Source organism: Arvicola amphibius, chromosome 3 (genome assembly GCF_903992535.2).
Source record: "Arvicola amphibius chromosome 3, mArvAmp1.2, whole genome shotgun sequence".
Classification (NCBI taxonomy): Eukaryota; Metazoa; Chordata; class Mammalia; order Rodentia; family Cricetidae; genus Arvicola; species Arvicola amphibius.
The window spans coordinates 41,018,828-41,030,899 of NC_052049.1; the positions used below are offsets into that span (position 1 = coordinate 41,018,828).

The 12,072-nt window shown below is 41.6% G+C and overlaps 1 pseudogene; it reads right to left on the minus strand.

Annotated features, from left to right (window-relative positions):
* Positions 1 to 10,299: 10,299 nt before the first annotated feature.
* Positions 10,300 to 11,079, minus strand: LOC119810704 (annotated as a pseudogene).
* Between the last annotated feature and the right edge of the window lie 993 nt (positions 11,080 to 12,072).

The window sequence follows — 12,072 nt, forward strand, 5'->3', positions numbered from 1 at the left end:
CCTCTATTCACTGGTACATATAACACTATTTCTGTGCAAACGGCCACACCTATAAGTGTGTTTGATGGATTTTCTAGATGGGTCTCAATCCAGTCAGATTGACAACCAGAATTAACGACCACAGACGTCCCTGTCCACATATCCTATCTCCAGGGCAAGCACTGGTAACTGCTTTTGGTAGTGCTTGCTTATCTCAACCCCCACCAGAAAACTCTCAGCAGCACTGTAAGATGGGAACAGACAGCTGTGCAGCGGGTTATGAGTGGACAACCTCTGCTAGGGCCACAACTTCCTTTATGGAAGAAATTCGTGGACGTCTCCTCTCCAGTGACTAGGAATGACTGAGTGTGGGTGGAGCCAGAGACATATTCATCTGCCTTAAATGTGTCAAGAAGCTGGAGGAGAAAGAAGAGCGTGTTTGTCTTGCAGGGGACATGGGTCAGGGTGACTATTGCCCATAGGGACTGGAAACAACCTTTTAAAGGTCTCTGTTTTTAGCAGCGGAGGGCTAAGGCATAGAGAGTTGTGTTTGCTGCTTGTTTTCTTCACTTTGCTTTTTGAAGGGGAACCACACCACCTGTTCTTGCTCTCCCCCACCCATCAGACAAGTCCAGATGGATGTTTCCATGAGTCTTTTCCATAAAGACAGTATGTGTCCACCAGAAAATGGGAAGCAGAGACAGAGGCTGGGGAGGACAAGGGCAGGAGAATGTTTGGACAATGTTTTGCCTGTGTGCTGTCTTTCTGTTGCTAGCCACAGGAGACCCACAGTAAAACAAATTCTGTCATTAGTTCTTGTCTCTGTTTCAGAAATCACTATTAGGCGGTTCTTCCTGTGCACCTTGTATACTTCAGGCACGTCTGTCAACGGCGCTCTGTGCTCCTTGAGAGCAGCCATCAGAGGGCTCCCCCAGGGCTTTCGAAGGGATGGAGACCAGTTCTTCCGTCTTCCTTGCCTTCATTTTTTTTTCTTTAATAAGCACACTTTCAAACAGTTTGAAAAGATTTCCGGCGGCTGCTGGGCTCTGTGTCTGGCTGGTTGCATACAATCTGCTAGATAACCATCCCCTCTAGCAGGAATCTAGTTGTGTGTTCTGAAGCATGAAGTTGCTGCTTAAGGATATGACGGGGTGGCAGAGCCAGCGGGAGCAGGAAAGAGTTCTGATGACCAGGTGTCTGCGGGATGTGATTCAGGTCCCTGTACTTTATGTACCTAGCTTTCTGAATGTAGCTTACTCACTAGTGTGGATGAAATAATAATGATAATAATCATATTCTCATGCTTTAAAATTCTAACAAAACCCTTTTATTGCATTGCATTTTTGTAAACTGGCCCCTGCTAAGTCAAACATCAGCTGAAATTGTGTAGGTGAGTCTATGGGGGAAAAAACAAACCCTTATTCCCATTGTCTTATACTGGTTCCCTGAGTGGTGCATGGTAAAGACCTATTGAGGAAAAGTCTTTGGTAACAAAGTCTATGGAGGGAAAAGAGGGAGTCTATAGAGGTGAGGGTATTGGAGAAGCCATAGGCAGTCCCTAGGCCAGCTCCATAAACTACCTGTGAATAGATGTGTATAAGAGAACTCTGAAGGGGCTATGCTGTGCAAATAATAAAAACCCAGAGACAGTAATTGGGGTTCAATCTGAAGATCAGAAGAGCAAAGCAGCCAACCACTAGAGAGACCTTTTACCTCTACCAAATCTTCAGACCGAAAGGGTGAGATCCTGTCTCCATGAATCTTCAGACTTCACAATCTAGTGAGTTCCTGTCTCTTCCCCTTTATATTCTTCTCTCTGCCCAGCAATATTGCTCCTGACTCCACCTCCCTAGTGCTGGAATTAAAGGTGTGTGATTCCCAAACACTGGGATTAAAGGTGTGGGCTATCAGCTTCTGGATCTGTTTCTGGGCCGCTCTCTTAGCTCAGGGTAGCCTTGAACTCACAGAGATCCCTCTGCCTCTGTCTCCAGAGTCCTGGGATTAAAGGTGTGTGCCACCACTCCCTAACCTCTAGTGGCTTAGCTTTGCATTCTGGTCTTCAGGCAAGCTTTATTTATTAAAATACAAATTAAAGCAGGGGAAGACAGATTGTGTTCAAATGTTGACTGGCTCAAATGTTAAGAAACACAAGTCCAGGCAACTTGTAAGTCAGATTTAGTTAACATTAGTATAAGACTCCCAAGTTAGCTCTATTTTACTACAAGACAAACAAACAAACAAACAAACAAACCAAAACTGAGGTCCCAAAGTTCAGTGGTCCTGGACAGACCCTACAGTGGTGGATGTAGAACATGGGTCTAAGTCTTCCACTTACAGGTATAATACCCTTTTAGCGTTCACATAACATCTCACATGTCCTTCTACTTTTAAACACCATTTTCCTGTGGGCCTCATCTGTCTCTCTCAATCCAGAGGCAGTCGTTTTTCCTGCTCTAGGACAAACACCCCTGCCTCTTCTCCCTTGGTCCCTTCCCATTCTCCCTTGGTCCTCTCTCTTGTCTTTGTCTCTTATTCCCTGCCCTCTGTACCTCTGGGGCAAATGAATCTCCTTTCTGCTGAGAATTTAGTATTGGGAATCCTGAGCCAATACTGATCTCTTACCATGCGGAGTAGGCCCCTTATTCTTGTGTTCTTCTTCTCAAACCTGTAACTCTAGTAGGCTGATCATAAAGCGTCAGACAAACATGAATTGAGACACAGTTAACAATGCTACTGACACATAGTCCTTAGCCAGGAAGCTCATGGAGAGCAGGACAAGAATGAGAAGCAGTCATAGATCGGAGAAGACTAAGGAATCCTGATGACTCGATGTGATATGCTTTTCTGGACTGGATCCTGGGACAGAGCAAGACACGAGGTGGAAAAACCGGTGACATCCAGATAGAGTCTGCACGTAAGTTACTGTATCTTCCCAGTGGCCATTTCCTGGTTTTGAGAAGTGTGCCATGGTTATGTAAGATGTTAACGTCCAGGAAAGCTGGGTGAAGACTACACACGAACATTTTGTTCTAACTTTGCAATTTTTCCATGAAGTTAGATCCAAAGTTAAGAAAAAAACTTTTTAAAAATAACCAAGAAGTCAAAGCACAAAGAGAACCGGACAAGCACGTAGAATAAATAAGCAGAGAAGCAGAGAATCATGGAAAGTTGGATGGGAGACATGGCATTCCTCAAAGGGTTTCCTCCTCCGGACACTTGTGGGGGTCAACTAGATCATGAACGCTTTCCCACAGGGAGAGACTGAAGTCTGTGGGTGTGGAGACATCACAGACTACCCTCAAAAGTTTGAGATTTGAGAGACTGTGAATCCATATATCATGGAGTAAATATTCTTAAATGCTTAAATATTCTTAAATACTTTAAAAGAACAATTTACATGGATTTTAAAAATGGGTTAATGATGCTTACTTTTTATTCACCCTTTTCTTGTACGAGAGGAAAGTTTTGTCATTACAGAAGCCAGGGCCCTCATTTATTGAAAATGATACACCTGTACTTGGTACCATTAGTATAGAAAAAGCTAAGAGCCTTCTCATTCCTTATAAAGTGTGATACCTACTTGTGTCTTCCTTTGAAGCATGTAGAGATGGTAGCCTGAATGGCAGTTCAGGATTATCGTTGGTTAGTTTCTTTTGTGTTAAGCACATCTCTTGACAGTCTCTATCATTTCACCTGTGTGTGACAGGGGGGTGAACAGTGGCTACCACGTCCTGGATCCCCTAGGAAACAGACTGAAAGTCTCTTGGGCTTGTATGCAAAAGGTTTCTGGGCATGTGCTCATAGGATTACCAGCTCTGGTGGCAAGGAAAACATAAAGCACCATTAAGAAGTCAAACTTTGACATAGTTGTTACAGAGACCTCAGATTGCTGCAGGAGATACTGGAGCTGTGTCGGCTATGTACAAGTAGTTCAGCAGAGATAATGGGGTTCTACCCACAACCAGTCAGTGGTTAGATGCTAGGCATAGTCTAAACTTAATCAAGCAGGTGAAAACTACTGGGAAAGGATTTAGGTACGAGAGTTGTCAACAGCCAAAGCCAGGCGGCTAAAAGAATGTGTACCTTGATCCTAAAGGGGACTCTCAGAAGCATATCAAAGCATCCCACGCAATCCTACCATTGCTCCATTTATAAACTCTCCCAGACGAGCAGATGCTCAGGTTTTGACTGGTTTCTTTTCAGAAAAGAAAAAAAAAACCCTCACAATATTGTTTGGATTTGATTGTTACAAAGTAGCAGATTTCTTTATGCATTCTCATCATCCTTTGTTTGGGTTGGTCCTCCTCCTCTGCCTCTCTCATGTCTCCTTGCCCCACTCCAATCTTCCTTTATCCTTCCATTCCTAGTATTTCTCCCTTCCATTTTAATGTCCACTCCTTCCTTAAAACCTGTCTTTCTCCTCTCGTGGTCTCCTTTCTATTTTCCTATGCTATAAACACACACACACACACACACACACACACACACACACACACACACACAGCTAGGCTCTGAATATGAGCCAGTACATGCACTATTTCTTTCTGAGGCTGGGCTGCCTCATTTGACCCAATAGTTTTCATTCTTGTGCATTTTCCTGCAAATTTCTGATGGAGGAGTGTCTATGTGTTACTTTCATTATTAATAAAGATACTGCCTTGGCCCTTTAAGAGAACAGAAAATTAGGTAGGCGGAGTAGACAGAACAGAATGCTGGGTAGCAGGCAGTGGGGAGACGCTTCAGGCAGTCGCTATATGCGGTCGCCATGCTTCTCCTCTCCGACATGGATGCAGGTTAAGATCTCTCCTGGTAAGTGATCCACCTCATGGTGCTACACAGATTACTAAATATGGGTTAAAGCAAGATATGAGAATCAACCAATAAGAAGCTACAGATAACGGGCCAGGGGTCAGGCAGTATTTAATACAGTTTCTGTGTAATTATTTTGGGTAAAGCTAGCCGGCGGCCGGGTGGCGGGACACAGCCCTGCCTCTCCCTTCTAGAGATTGGTGCCCAACGTAGCTACAAATTTCATTTTTCTCTATGGATGGAAAGATCCCCCCCCCCCACCGTGTACATGTACCACGATCCGTTATCCTATCATCTGCTGATGGACATACATGCTGATTCCATTTCCTTACTATTTTGAATAGAGTAACAATAAACTTAGATGTGCAAGTATCTGTGTGGTAGAAATTGGAGTCCTTTAGGTACATTCCCAAGATATTTAGCCACGCATTTTTAGTGCTTTGAGAAATCGCCACGATGATTTCCACAGTGACTGCACCAGTTTACACTCCCGCTAGCAGAGAGTGAGGGTTCCTTTTCCTCATTTCCCCGTCCTCACCAGCGGTTGCTGTCATTTGTTTTCTGGATGGTAACTACCCTGTTAGATGAAATGAAAACTCAAAGCAGTTTTAGTTTGCATTTATCTCTACACTAAGAATCTTGAATACTTTAACAAGCATTAGTTTGCATTTCTGCTTTTGAGAACTATCTGTTCAATTCATCACCGGCTCATTTGTTGATTGGCAGCTTTGTTTATTTTTGGTGTTTAAATTTTGCAGTTCTTTATATAATATAGATATTAACCCGGGTCTGAAGCATAGCTGGCAACAAATCTCTCCCTTTCTGTAGGCTATCTGTTTACTTAGCCAATCGTTTCTTTGCAGGAGCTTTTAATTTCATATAATCCCTGTTTCTTGTGCTATGGGGACTCTGTTTAGGAAATAATTGCTTGTGGGTTCCCCAGTGTATGTATTTGGCTCCTTTGTCAAGACTAGGTGGCAGCTACAGCTATGTATGATAACTCTGGGTTTTCTCTTTTCTTCCATTGGTCAACATGTTTGATTTTATTTGGTTGTTGCCAGTATCCAGCTGTCTTTATCAATGTGTATATAGTCTGAGTTCAGATGTTGTTACACTTCAAGCAATGTTCTTTCTTCTTAAGACTGCTTTGGCTAGCTTTGTTTCTTCATATTACTTTTAGGACCTTCTTTATAGTTCTGTGAAGAATGTCATTGGCAATTGTAGACACCACTACAGGCATTTTGATAGAGATTGCATTAAAGCTTTAAATTACTTGTAGTATGGCTATTTTTACAATATTAACTCTACCAATCCAAAGTTTTTGCATAATTTAATGTCTTCAGTTGTACTTTTCTTTATAGAAGTCTATCACCTCTTAAGTTTATTCCTGAGTATTTTCAAAGAACACCACCATACCCATCTTAGAGCTTTTGTAAGATATTTTCCTAGTTTGTTTCTCATCAAGTTCATTATTGATATTTATAAAAGCTGTTCCTGTTTTGTTTATTTGATTTCATCTCTTGCAACTTTATGGAAAATGTCGATCAGATCTAAAAAAGAAAACATCAATATGAAGTTGGGAGAATGAGTTATAATGCCCATCACTAGCTGATTTCAAGGCCATGACTGACAATTTTAATTTCTTCCCTTTGCTAATCATCCTACATCCCCTACACTCTCAGCTGCATCTCAGATGGTTCTACTGGTTAAGCTGCTAAGTGCTAAGATAAACCAGTTCTAATCCCTGAGTACTCTGAGACACTGATCACCATGCCTGTATTAGGGCATGGATAATTTTTAATTGTATTTACTATGAAGATTGGCCATAGGAATATGAAGAGATGCCCCAAATGGAACACTTGTGTGCCAGGGTGTTTCTTATTCCCATTGCGTAATCTTAAGATCTAGCTCAATGATGACCACCAGGATAGTGACTCCATTCCTTGCTTGTGGTTTCATGGCATAAAGAATAAAAAGTGATTGATGATAGCAGCTATTATACAATTTATAAGGCTTCTCACTACTTCCATGGTAGAAATGATAACTCATTGTGGAACCAGCAACTGTAGACTTACAAAGCTTAGACAGAACTTTGCATCTGTAGGGACAGATAGCAGGACATCTCTAGATCACTGAGAGTGATATTGTGATACGTGCATTATTACACAAGTTCCTGTGTGCATAGCACATTGTTGATTTCTCTGTAATGCATCATGGAGGCTGATACCCACCCATTCTGTTTTGGTATCTTCTCCAAGGTCATCAAAGGATTCTTCCTTGTCAAAAAGGCATTTCAGGGGCTCAGGATATGACTTAGTATCTTAAGAGTATTTTCTCTGCAAACATGAGGTCTGAGTTCAAATCTGTAACACTTGTACAAAAGCTGAGCATGGCTACATGTGCCCACACCTCCAGTGTCAGGTGGAGATAGATATATTTGGCCAGCCAGCCTAGCCAAAGGGTGCTTGTCCTGTTCAGGGAGAGACTGTCTCATGTTAACAAGGCAGAGAGTGATAGAGGAAGGCATGAAGCCAGCATCATGTCCTGGCTTCAACATGTGTGCATCTGCAAACTCACATGTATGCAATACGCACATACTAGTTGTTCCAGAAACCCACAAGTTGTAAGTGTCTGGAGTCACACACCATAGTAGACCCTGTATTCGTGTGTACACTGCTGCTCCTCCTTTGTAAGGAAGGAATTTCATAGTCTAATGTTCAATCTTGTGTTCATTAGTCAGACACTTTAAGACAAGCTCATCCTCCGGAAGCATGCCAGTCCTAATAAGGATAAATAGTTGCTTCTTTCAGAATAGAAGGGGTCAGCACAATCAGCTGTGACCACATGGCTGGTTAGTCTCTTCATGGCAGAGAATCGGGGAATGATAACATGTATTTTTAAATACGACAGCCTGCCTTCAAGCAATAGCATATAACTCCATGGTGTTATGGCATGGTGATGACCTCAGTCAAGAAAGGCAAACCAGACCTAAAAAAGAAGGCAAGTTAACAACAAAAGTTATGCCAGAGAAATAAACAGTGTATTTCTATGTGTTGATGATAACATAGGTGTCACAGAAAACAATAAAGATAATATGAACAGTACTGTCCCCCCCAGGTCACTTGCAGAGAATCATACACTTGTATGTAGAAAATTATTGTATGAGTCCCTGAGTATTTTTTTAATTTAACAATTTTCCCATCAAAATAAATAAATAAATAAATAAATAAATAAATCTCTTGATCACTACTTTTAACCAAATTGATTATAATGTGCCCTAGAGAGTTTCTGTTTGTATTTTGTTGTTGTTGCTGTTAGCTTGTTTGGAATCTGTTGAGATTACTGTATGTGTGGGCTTATGCCTTCATCAAATTTGGAAGAATTTTGGTTGTTATTTGTTGAGATTTATTTCCATATGCCTTTCTTACTCCTATGGGTACTCCAGGGTACCATGAAGTCTTCATCTCAACAGCTGTAGAAGGATCATTGGTGTCTTTGTATCTTCTACACCTCTGATATTGTTGTCTTGACTCTGGCGTCTGCTTGGTCCCATCTCACTTTCTCCTGTTGCTTAGACATCAATAGCCTTTACTTCTTGATGTCCAATATCATTAAAACTCAATTCAACTATTTTTTCTGGGTTACCATATTTTTTCCAGTAGTGCAGCAAATCTAGTCCCTTTTAATATATCTGGGCAGCAAGTTGAAATCCCAACTGGATTCTTTTAAAAACTCCAATCCTCTATAAGTATGAATTTTGTTGTAAAAAAAAATAGTTCATTAAATCCTTGGGACCTCAAGACAGATATTTATGGTTACCCACAATAATTAGCTATTATCAATTTTCCTTGCTAACACAGCTTCAGTTTTGTCTGGATATGAATGTCCTAAGCCTTGGGGAATATAATAATTTGCTCTAAGCTATTGGAAAAGTCAATGTTTCCAAGGTATAGATATGTAACACAATGTGCTTGGGAATTTAGGGAAAATCAGTCCTCCCAAATAAAGAAAAGAGCTGGAGATGGAGCAAAGCTTGTTATTGCCGATCTTGTCTATCTCTCATCTTCTACATGTCTATTTGACTTGACACGGCCAGTCTTCACTCAGGCATCTGCTATGTTCCATCTCATTTGCTCCTGTTTCTCAGAAATTACTTGATTTTACTCCTTGAGGTTCAATATCTTTCCCCCTTTTTAAAATTGTTTTTATTGAACTACACATTTTTCTCCACTCCACACCCTTCCTCATTCCTCCCCTTCTACTCCCTCCCATGATCCTCATGGTCCCTACTTATTCAGGAAATCTTGTCTTTTTCTACTTCCCATGTAGATTAGATCCATGTATATCTCTTTTAGGGTCCTCTTTGTTGTCTAGGTTCTCTGGGATTGTGATTTGTAGGCTGGTTTTCTTTCTTTCTTTTTTTGCTTTATATCTAAAAGCCACTTATGAATGAGTGCATATTATGTTTGTCTTTCTGGGTCTGTGTTACCTCACTCAATATGATGTTTTCTAGATCCATTCATTTGCCCAGAAATTTCAGGATTTCATCATTTTTTCCACTCTGTAGTACTCCACCATCTTTATCTATTGCATCTACTATGTACCACATCTTTTTATCTATTCTTAGGTTGAGGGGCATTTAGGTTGTTTCCAGGTTCTGGCTATGACAAATAATTCTGCTCTGAACATAGTTGAGCACTTGTCCTTGTGGTATGATTGAGCATCTTTTGGATATATACCTAAAGTAATATTGCTGGGTCTTATGGTAGGTTGTCTCTTAATTTTCTGAGAATTCACCATACTGATTTCCAAAGCAGCTATACCAGTTTGCAATCCCAGTTGCAATGGAGGAGTGTTCCCTTTACCCCAAACCTTTCCAGCATAAGCTGTCATCAGTGTTTATGATCTTGGTCATTCTGACAGGTGTAAGATGGAATCTCAGAGTTGTTTTGATTTGCGTTTCTCTGATGACTAAGGATGTTGAGCATTCCTTAAGTGTCTTTAGTCATTTTAGATTCATCTGTTGAGAGTTCTCTGTTTAGGTCTGTACCTCATTTTTTATCAGATTAGTTATTCTTTTGATGACCAATTTCTTGAGTTCTTTGTATATTGGTGATCAGCCCTCTGTCTGATGTGGGGTTGGTGAAGATATTTTCCTGTTCTGTAGGCTGTCTTTTTGTCTTGTTGACCGTGTCCTTTGCTTTACAGAAGTTTCTCAGTTTCAGGAGGTCCCATTTATTAATTGTTTATCCCAGTGTCTGTGTTGCTGGGGTTACATTTAGAAAGTAGTTTCCCATGTCAACGTGTTCAAGTGTGCTTCCTACTCTCTCTCTCTCTCTCTCTCTCTCTCTCTCTCTCTCTCTCTCTCTCTCGTGATTTTGCTTTTATTTCCTTCACGTTAAGCCAATCGTGGAATTTCACAGTGATTTCTGGGGTGGGGCAGAAGGAAAGTGTATTCAGAATGATCGAGGCCATGGCCTGGTTGGCCTGAGAAGGTGCAAGCAGGGGTCCTCACTGGAGAAGCTGGAGGAGCACCAACTGCCCTGCTGGCAGGTAGGTGATGTTCCCAGAGCTGGTAAGCAATGTCCTCAGCTGCTTCCAGCTTCTGTAGCTCAATCAGGCCATCACCTGCCGTGGCCAGGGAGTTGGCAATCAGCAGAGATGATGGCTGCCTTTTTCTGCTGCTCAGCCTTTTCCACCACAAATCTGGCCCTCTCTGCTTTCTGCTGAGCCACCTGTTTGGCTTCCGCTGCTTCTGTGAACTCCTTCCCGAAGGTTAGATTGTCAAGGACACATCATCCAGGATGAGCCCAAATGTTGCTGCTCTCTCGGTGAGGTCAGCACTCACCTGCTGGGAGACCAGTTCTGGCTGGGTGATCAATTCTCCAGCATCAAAATGAGCCACTGCCGACTTGAGGATCTCTGTAGTGATGGAAGGCAGCACCGGCTCATCATAGTCCTCGCCGATGCTGGTGTAGATACGAGGGAGCTGGCTGGCCACTGGCCAGAAGAGGATACATAGTAATGTACATTCTGCAAATCTTTGCGACCAGTGGTGACTGGTACATTCCGTGGTTGCGAGCAGCAGTCAAAGATAATTGGTTTCTGTACCCAAGGGATGAGAAAGTGAGTCCCTTCCCCTACCACGACGTTCTATACTTCACAGAATCTGCCAAAGATGACAGCTTTGTGCCCAGCATTTACATTATACAAGGTGGAGTTCAGCACTCCTCCTGCAACTGCTAAAGTCAGGCCGAACTTTCCAATGGACTCAAACACTTTGGCAGCCATGATTCCTTCTGTTGCACCCACTCACACAAACAGAGGCCTGCACCACCCCTGCCACCCCCACTTTCTTTTCTATGAAGTTCAGTGTGGTTGGTTTTATGTTGATCCATTTGGACTTGAGTTTTGTGCATGGTGATAGATATGGATCTATTTTCATTCTTCTACAGGTTGATATCCAGTTATACCAGCACCATTTGTTGAACTTGCTTTATTTTTTCCATTTTCTATTTTTTGCTTCTTTGTCAAAAACCAGGTGTTCATAGGAGTGCTGGATTAGTATCCAGATCTTCAATTTGGTTCCATTGGTCCTCCTGTCTGTTTTTATGCCAATACCAGGCTGTTTTTCAGTACTGTAGCTCTGTAGTAGAGTTTGAAGTCAGGGATTGTGGTGCCTCCAAAAGTTCCTTTATTATACAGGATTGTTCTGGCTATCCTGGTTTTTTTGTTTTTCCATTATGAAGTTGAGTATTGTTCTTTCGAGGTCTGTGAAGAATTTTGTTGGGACTTTGATGGGCATTGAATTAAATCTGTAGATTGCTGTAGGTAAGATTGCCATTTTTATTATGTTAATTCTACCTACCCAAGAGCATGGGAGATCTTTCCACTTTCTGGTGTCTTCAATCTCTTTCTTCAAAGATTTATTGTTCTTGTCGCACAGGTCTTTCACTTGTTTGGTTAGAGTTACTCTGAGATATTTTATGCTATTTGTGGCTATTGTGAAGAGTGGTGTTTTTCTGATTTCTCTTTCAGCCCATTTATCATCTCTGTACAGGAGGGCTACTGATTTTTTTAGTTAATCTTGTAGCCTGCTACATTACTGAAGGTGTTTATGAGGTATAGAAATCCTTGGGAGAATTTTTGAGGTCACATGTAAACTATCATATCATCAGCAAACAGAGTTTGACTTCTTCTTTACTAATTTGTATCCCCTTGATCTCCTTTTGTTGTCTTATTGCTTCCTGAAACCTCAAGTACTATATTGAATAGATATGGAGA